Here is a 9,615-nt window from a genome sequence, read left to right on the forward strand (position 1 = left end):
TGGCAGGTTGGAGCACCAGTCATAAGCCTGGACAATGCCGTTTGATAGTCTGTACTTATGCAACGGTAGCCTTTACATCCAGGTGCATGTGGGTATTTTATGCTGGATGCTGAAATATGGACAAAAGCCTAACTACTGTAGCAGTCTGGATTTAAGATTTACGCATCACACCAGAGGGTCAATGGTCAATGTGTCCGTAAGTATTTATTACTAAAAGTCTGATTGCATGTAGTTCCATGTCCTCCAAAATAATTATTTGTATTATTAAAGGATACTTTTAGACAGAACACTGAAGGCCTCTGCTACTGCACAAAACCTTTTCAGAATAACATGTGCAGCTCTGGCACATACAACTTTTTATTTTTAGCGTTTTGGTACTATTTTCACAATTATGTGGTGAATTTTCAAAACTCTTAGTACAAAACTCAAAATGGGTAGCACTTGTAACGCAGCCTGTCTTACATTCAAACCCTTTCATTGTCCATTTATTTCATTTGTAAACATATTTTACCACACAACCATTTATCCACAATATAGGTTTACTCTGAAATATAGTGAGTACATTGGTTTAATCATCAAAACACAACATAATAATATCTTCTCAATTTAGTTATTTTAAATACCAGTTAATCCACTAGCAAAACATCTTAGACACATGTTTCTATCACGTTTCAGGTCAAATCCAAATGCGGACTGTGTTGTTGTAACAATGTTTTTTACAGCAACAGGGGCAGGCAAACGACAGGTCAGGTCAGGCAGGGGTCGATAATCCAGAGTAGTGGGGCAACGGTACAGGATGGCAGGCGGGCTCAGAGTCAGGACAGGCAAGGGTCAAAACCAGGAGGGCAAGAAAAAGAGAGACTGAGGAAAAGCAGTAGCTGAGACAAAACGCTGGTTGACTTGACAAGCAAAACGAACTGGCACAGACAAACAGAGAACACAGGAATAAGTACCCGGGGGATAATGGGGAAGATGGGCGACACCTGGAGGGGGGTGGAGACAAGCACAAGGACTGGTGAAACAGATCAGGGCGTGACAGTTTAAAATGGCATTTTTTATGTAATATGCTACAGTACTGTAAATTACAGTACATTACACTTTTTTCACATTAGGCAATACACCTGCACTCCAATTAAAATTGACTGAACATCACATTTCCATAATGTCTATTATCCCATGTGTGACGAAAGGTGTGACCATTGAAGACATCTGTTTAACAGGCACTAGTTCGCAGTAAATATCTTCATTGTTCATGCACCTGGGGAAAAAGCTTTAGGCATGGCGAATCTAAGCCTGACATTGGTCTGAATTGATGTAATCACATGCCTCGTCCATGGCCTGAAGGAGGGTGTTACACTCATGGAGATGACAATCATACATCTTCCAAATGTATTGTAATTGTGTATTGTATTGGTCCTGTACATGGCTCAGTTCATGAGAGCATGGCACTAGGAAAAGGGGATACCTAGTCAGTTGCTCAACTGAATGCATTCAATTGAAATATGTCTTACACATTTAACCCAACCCCTCTGAATCAGAGAGGTGTAGGGGCTGCCTTAATCAACATAGGCAAGTAGTTGTTGTTTAACTGCCTTGCTCAAGAGCAGAACAGAAGATTTTTTCACCTTGCCGGCTCAGGGATTAGGACTAGCAATATTTCGGTTCCTGGCCGAATGCTCTTAACCACTAGGCTACTTGCCGCTACCAAGCAAGAATAGAGTTGTGGGTTCGATTCCGACTAGGGTCACATACCAAAATGTGTAGACTGTTGTCACTTTGGATAAAAGTGTCTGTTCATAAATGGCAAATATTATGGTACTACAGTACTGTACTGGCCAATGCAATTTTGGTAAAGCCCCCAATAAACTTTGATTTGATTTGTTACATACAGTACATCTCTGATCTTGTCAATATCAGATTGTTTTAAAGAGTACTGTGGAGTAAAATCATGAAAGTAGTACATTCGAGAGTATATATATACAGTTTAAGGCGGAAGTTTACATACACCTTAGCCAAATACATTTAAACTCCGTTTTTCACAATTCCTGGCATGTAATCCTAGTAAAAATTCCCTGTCTTAGGTCAGTTAGGATCACCACTTTATTTTAAGAATGTGAAATGTCAGAATAATAGTAGAGAGAATGATTTATTTCAGCTTGTATTTCTTTCATCACATTCCCAGTGGGTCAGAAGTTTACATACGCTCAATTAGTATTAGGTAGCATTGCCTTTAAATTGTTGAATATGGGTCAAACGTTTTGGGTAGCCTTCCACAAGCTTCCCACAATAAGTTGGGTGAATTTTGGCCCATTCCTCCTGACAGAGCTGGTGTAACTGAGTCAGGTTTGTAGGCCTCCTTGCTCACACAAGCTTTTTCAGTTCTGCCCACACATTTTGTATAGGATTGAGTGAGGTCTGGACTTTGTGATGGCCACTCCAATACATTGACTTTGTTGTCCTTAAGCCATTTTGCCACCACTTTGGCAGTAGGCTTGGGGTCATTGTCCATTTGGAAGACCCATTTCCGACCAAGCTTTAACTTCCTGGCTGATGTCTTGAGATGTTGCTTCAATATATCCACATAACTTTCCTTCCTCATGAAGCCATCTATTTTGTGAAGTGCACCAGTCCCTCCTGCAGCAAAGCACCCCCACAACATGATGCTGCCACCCCCGTGCTTCACGGTTGGGATGGTGTTCGTCGGCTTGCAAGCCTCCCCCTGTTTCCTCCAAACATAACGATGGTCATTATGGCCAAACAGTTCTATTTTTGTTTCATCAGACCAGAGGACATTTCTCAAAAAAGTATGATCTTTGTCCCCATGTGCAGTTTCAAACCATAGTCTGGATTTTTTTATGGCGGTTTTGGAGCAGTGGCTTCTTCATTGCTGAGCTGCCTTTCAGGTTATGTCGATATAGGACTCGTTTTACTGTGGATATAGATACTTTTGTACCTGTTTCCTCCAGCATCTTCACAAGGTCCTTTGCGGTTGTTCTGGGATTGATTTGCACTTTTCGCACCAAAGTACGTTCATCTCTAGGAGACAGAACGCGTCTCCTTCCTGAGCGGAATGACAGGTGCGTCGTCCCATGGTGTTTATACTTGCGTACTATAGTTTGTACAGATGAACGTGGTACCTTCAGGCGTTTGGAAATTGCTCCCAAGGATGAACCAGACTTGTGGAGGTCTACAATTTATTTTCTTAGGTCTTGGCTGATTTATTTTTATTTTCCCATGATGTCAAGCAAAGAGGCACTGAGTTTGAAGGTAGGCCTTGAAAAACATCCACAGGTACACCTCCAATTTACTCAGATCATGTCAATTAGCCTATCAGAAGCTTCTAAAGCCATGACATAATTTTATGGAATTTTCCAAGCTGTTTAAAGGCACAGTTAACTTAGTGTATGTAAACTTTTGACCCACTGGAATTGTGACACATTGAATTATAAGTGAAATAATATGACTGTAAACAATTGTTGGAAAAATGACTTGTGTCATGCACAAAGTAGATGTCCTATCCGACTTGCCAAAACTATAGTTTGTTAACAAGAAATTTGTGGAGTGGTTGAAAAACGAGTTTTAATGACTCCAACCTAAGTGTATGTAAACTTCCGACTTCAACTGTATATATAGTATATATACTATCAGTCAAAAGGTTTAGAACACCTACTCATTCAAGTTTTTTGTTTTGTTTGGACTACACTGTAGAATAACATTGAATACATTAAAACTATGAAATAGCACATATGGAATCACGTTGTAACCAAAAAAGTGTTAAACAAATCAAATTTGTGGAATTTCTATTCTTTGGTCTGAGATTTTTGGTTCCAACCGCCGTGTCTTTGTGAGACGCGATGTGAGTGAACAGATGATCTCCGCGTGTGTATTTCCCACTGTAAAACATGGAGGACGAGGTGTTATGGTGTGGGGGTACTTTCCTGGTGACACTGTCTGTGATTTATTTAGAATTCAAGGCACACAACCTGCATTGCTACCACAGCATTCTGCAGCGATATGCCATCCCATCTGATTTGCGGTTAGTGGGACTATCATTTGTTTTCCAACAGGACAATGACCAAACGCACAATCAGGCTGTGTAAGGGCAATTTAACCAAGAAGGAGAGTGATGGAGTGCTGCTTCAGATGACCTGGCCGCCAGAATCCCCCGACCTCAACCCAATTGAGATGGTTTGGGATGTGTCGGACCGCAGAGTGAAGGAAAAGCAGCCAGCAAGTGCTCAGCATATGTGGGAACTCCTTTAAGACTGTTGGAAAAGCATTCCAGGGGAAGCTGGTTGAGAGAATGTCAAGAGTGTGCAAAGCTGTCATCAAGGCAAAGCATGGCTATTTGAAGAATCTCAAATATAAAATATACTTTGATTTGTTTAGCACTTTTTTGGTTACTTATATATATATATCATACATTTTATGTTTCTACTTTACAAACATACATTTTCATTATGTAGTTCTCAAAATCTGTAGTTAACAAACCAATTTACATGTTAAATCTATAGGTTTACCAAACATTTAAGTGATTATCAATTAAAAGCAGTCGGATTAAGTAATAGTAAATGTCTCTTAAAAAAAGAGAAGAGAATTATTTCAAAGTAATGAGAGCATTGCATTGTGAAAAGCAATTACTTTATCTGAACATGTATTGCAATGTGAAAAATGTATTTCTAGATTAAACACTTAGTCAATTGAAAATGTGCTTAGACTTTTGAAATAACTGCCTTTTTTATTATCTGTTTTGAGTTTCGTACTAAGAGTTGTGAAAATGTACCACATACTTGTGAAAATTGCACCGAGGTGACAAAAAAAAACTGTAACTAGGCCCTTGAAGGGGATCAACTTTGCCCACGTCTTGACTTTGTTTGCACTGCTCTGCATTGTAACATACACTGAGTGTACAAAAAATTAGGACACCTTTCCATGACATAGACTAACCAGGTGAATCCAAGTGAAAGCTATGATCCCTTATTGATGTCACTTGTTAAATCCACTTCAATTGGTGTAGATGAAGGGGAGGAGACAGGTTAAAGAAGTATTTTTAAGCCTTGAAACAATTGAGACATGGATTGTGTATGTCTGCCATTCAGAGGGTAAATGGGCAAGACAAAAATAGTTAAGTGCCTTTGAACAGGGTATGGTAGTAGTTTCAGCAACTTAGCATGAGTAAATATTTGTATGAACATAACAAGATTCAACAACTGTGACATAAACTGAACAAGTTCCACAGACACGTGACTAACAGAAATGGAATAATGTGTCCCTGAACAAAGGGGGGGGGGGGGTCAAAAGTAATAGTCAGTATCTGGTGTGGCCACCAGCTGCATTAAGTACTGCAGTGCATCTCCTCCTCATGGACTGCACCAGACTTGCCAGTTCTTGCTGTCAGATGTTACCCCACTCTTCCACCAAGGCACCTGCAAGTTCCCAGACATTTCTGGGGGGAATGGCCCAAGCCCTAACCCTCCGATCTAACAGGTCCCAGACGTGCTCAATGGGATTGAGATCCGGGCTCTTCGCTGGCCATGGCAAAACACTGACATTCCTGTCTTGCAGGAAATCACGCACATAACGAGAAGTACGGCTGGTGGCATTGTCATGCTGGAGGGTCATGTCAGGATGAGCCTGCAGGAAGGGTACCACATGAGGGAGGATGTCTTCCCTGTAACGCACAGCGTTGATATTTGCCTGCAATGATGACAAGCTCAGTCCGATGATGCTGTGACACACCGCCCCAGACCATGACGGACCCTCCACCTCCAAATCGATCCCGCTCCAGAGTACAGGCCTCGGTGTAACACTCCTTCTTTCGACGATAAACGCAAATCCGACCATCACCCCTGTGGAGACAAAACCGCGACTCGTCAGTGAAGAGCACTTTTTGCCAGTCCTGTCTGGTCCAGCGACTGTGGGTTTGTGCTGGTGATGTCTGGTGAGGACCTGCCTTACAACAGGCCTACAAACCCTCAGTCCAGCCTCTCTCAGCCTATTGTGGAGAGTCTGAGCACTGATGGAGGGATTGTGCCTTCCTGGTGTAACTCGGGCAGTTGTTGTTGCCATCCTGTACCTGTCCCGCAGGTGTGATGTTCGGATGTACCGATCCTGTGCAGGTGTTGTTACACGTGGTCTGCCACTGAGAGGATGATCAGCTGTCCGTCCTGTCTCCGTGTTGCGCTGGCTTAGGCATCTCACAGTACGGACATTGCAATTTATTGCCCTGGCCACATCTGCAGTCCTCATTCCTCCTTGCAGCATGCCTAAGGCACGTTCACGCAGATGAGCAGGTGCCCTGGGCATCTTTCTTTTGGTGTTTTTCAGAGTCAGTAGAAAAGCCTCTTTAGTGTCCTAAGTTTTCATTACTGTGACCTTAATTGCCTACCGTCTGTAAGCTGTTAGTGTCTTAACGACCGTTCCACAGGTGCATGTTCCTTAATTGTTTATGGTTCATTGAACAAGCATGGGGAACAGTGTTTAAACCCTATTCAATGAAGATCTGTGAAGTTATTTGGATTTGAAAGTCAGGGTCCTGAAAAAGGGATGTTTCTTTTTTTGCTGAGTTTAGGAAAGTATTCTTAATCTTTCGTACACTCAGTGTGTATAAAAGACAATCGTCTCGACTATTTTGGAGGGTGAAACATATTCTTCTTGTCATATTGTATTTGTTCTATTTGTATGTTTAGTGAAACATATATATTTGATAGCTAGCTGCCCAGTAAAGGCTATTGAAAGCATTATGTTGAGATCATTCAGGTTCATTTTTGACATCAATCCCCATGTGCATTTGGGTTTGTTCTCTCAATTTAAGAATGTATATGTAGTATTCCATAACAGCCACTGAAAATAAATTTTTATTGTATGAAGGCATGTATATATATATGTGTGATGTATCTTTATTTACAGTATCGTATTGCAGCGTTTGTACACATCTGCAGCGTTTGTAGTTCACATCTGCTAAACTTGTGATTGATGGCGATATATGTGATAGAAATGTTTTATTTAACAAACAATTTAGAGGGACAGTGCAGTAACAATCTAACTATGCCAATTAAGATTTCAATTAAATACATTAAATGAAATTAAAATCAAGACCCTCTATGGCTGTTCAGATTTCATGTTTTAATGTCATGTGCACAAGTACAGTGAAATGCCTTTCTTGCAAGCTCTAAGATCGATCTAAATTTAAAGATATTGTAAAATCAAATGCCTTAATTCAGAAATACTACTAATAACAATAATAGATGTTAGCTCTCTTGAAAACATGTAGTCATATTAAAATGTATCAATCTTAATTCAGACAAAAATGATTACTTTACAGCTGGACTAAGTGAGGGAGAACGGACCGTTAGAAATGTACAGTATACTACTCCATTTCTCCTACCAATCACTGTACATTCTGTTCAGCAGACACAGATAAGACAGCACAGAGGTGATTTCTGTGTAAGTAAATTGATTTGTAGTACATTGTTATTTAGTTTTGATTGACTGGTTAAATAAATGTGATTTATGAACGTTCCTGGCTGTTCCTCATCATTTCTCAGTTTCATTATTATAATGAAAGTTATAACATACATATCACCCTCCTTTTAAGGGAATGGGACAAATATTTATGGATAACTTAATAGATCACACATTCCAGTATCAACAGTATTTATTGTGGGTGAACAACAGTATTCGCTAGGTGATAAAGGACCAGAAAATAAGCTCCTTATTAAGTGTGGCATCACTTGTCTGGGTCTTGTGGAATTTGGTAGCCTCAAGTGGTTATAGAACGATGCAAGTAATGATCTTAAGCACTGTCTGTTCGATGGCAGCATGAAAGCATAGCAGCAGAGGTCAAGGTATGACGTTTATCATCAGGGTCAAGAACACACTCCTTTGCAAATATGTCCCTAATCCATTCAGTGATACAGAATACTGTGAACATCATAAAAATAGATGTTCAGCAGAGAATGTGAGAGAGACATTTTCTATGTCAGCATTCAGCTATAAAGCACATTTTGAGGATGTATCTGTCCATGGCATTTGATCTCAATAATACCCTTTTCTCCCTCCCAAAATGGTCCCACAACTTGTATAATTTGTACCCAAGATAACAGCATTTGGATTTGTAGAGCAAGTACCATCTCTTGTGCATATTTAAGACTTTTTCTAGCAAATACAAAAAAGTGATCTCAAAGGGATGTTGACGATGAATGTTTTAGCGCTAACTGGGCTCCACAAATGAGAAATGACTGAGACAGGGTTTTATCCAGTCAAATAACCTTCTCTACACTCCATCCAGTTCAACCAAGCCCATTCATTGATTCCAGAGCCCTTCAATAAGAAGAATGTGGGCAAATCTTCACACAGATCGCAGCTAACAACAAACATTCCCACAGCTTTAGAGAATGTTCCCTTAGTCTCATTAACAATTAAGTCGTTTAGCAGAAAGTCTTATCCAGAGCACACATTTTCATGCTGGTCCCCGTGGGAATCAAACCCACAATCCTGGTGTTGCAAGTGCCATGTTCTACCAACTGAGCAGCACGGGATACATCTAATGTTTTCATAGGAATGTTCCTGTGATGTGCAAGGAATGTTTCCAAGTGTCCATTCCCTTAATAATGTAAAATAGAATTTACCCAGAACATGGTTACCATGTTCTCAGAACATAAAATAATGTTCTAGACATGTTTCATGGGAACGTTGCAAAAGCATTTATATGTCGACTTTTCTGTGGGGTAGGAGAATATTGTCCAGAAGAAACCCCAGCTCCTCTGAATAATGCACTTTTGTAGGTCTGAAACAACTTGATATGTCTAAGCAATAGGGTGAATGCACTTTGAAGTAAATCTGAGCTCTGTTCAAAGTACACTCAAGAAAAACTTGCATTGATCATAGTGGTTCAGGACTATCATTATAACAGGTTATTATGTGCCAAAACCATTAAACAACTATACAGAAATATCTTAAATAGTTGAAATAAGGAAATGAGAGAATGATGAGAGAATAGTCAAATTAACTGATAACTGACACAGACATGGTGGCGTAGCAAGAATATCTGAGTACTGTAAACCAAGAGGTTTGTGAGTTCAAAGCCCAGGTGAGGACATGTTAAATAATAATTACTGTATAAATGAACATGCAAAGTGTGTCCAATATGTAAGTTGAAAACACCACTGTATGTGAAACACCACTGTGTGTGTGAGTATCCCTAAACTTGTCAACAGACAAAAAGAGCTGAAAATGAATCAGCGGTTCACCAATCAAGGCCTTGATGTGCTTGACAACAGTAACAAGGTGTGATGTTTAATGAAATATACATTTTTTGGACAATGTTTCTTTGAGACCATCAGAAGACATCCTGACAACTGATACACAGAAATGTTCTTGCAACATTTCCATGAACCTTGTCTAGAACATTAATATCTTGTATTGTGAGAACATGGCATCCATGTCCTGTGTATGTTTGGTGGGACGTTGAGGGAATATTCTCCTAACTGGACACATGAATGTTCTTGCAATGTCCCATATAACACATCTAGAACATTAATGTAGTATATTCTGTGAACATTGCAAACACGTTCTAAATCACTTCTGCTTGACATTGAGGGAATGTTCACCTAA

This window comes from Salvelinus namaycush, chromosome 3, assembly GCF_016432855.1.
Source record: "Salvelinus namaycush isolate Seneca chromosome 3, SaNama_1.0, whole genome shotgun sequence".
In the NCBI taxonomy this organism is placed as follows: Eukaryota; Metazoa; Chordata; class Actinopteri; order Salmoniformes; family Salmonidae; genus Salvelinus; species Salvelinus namaycush.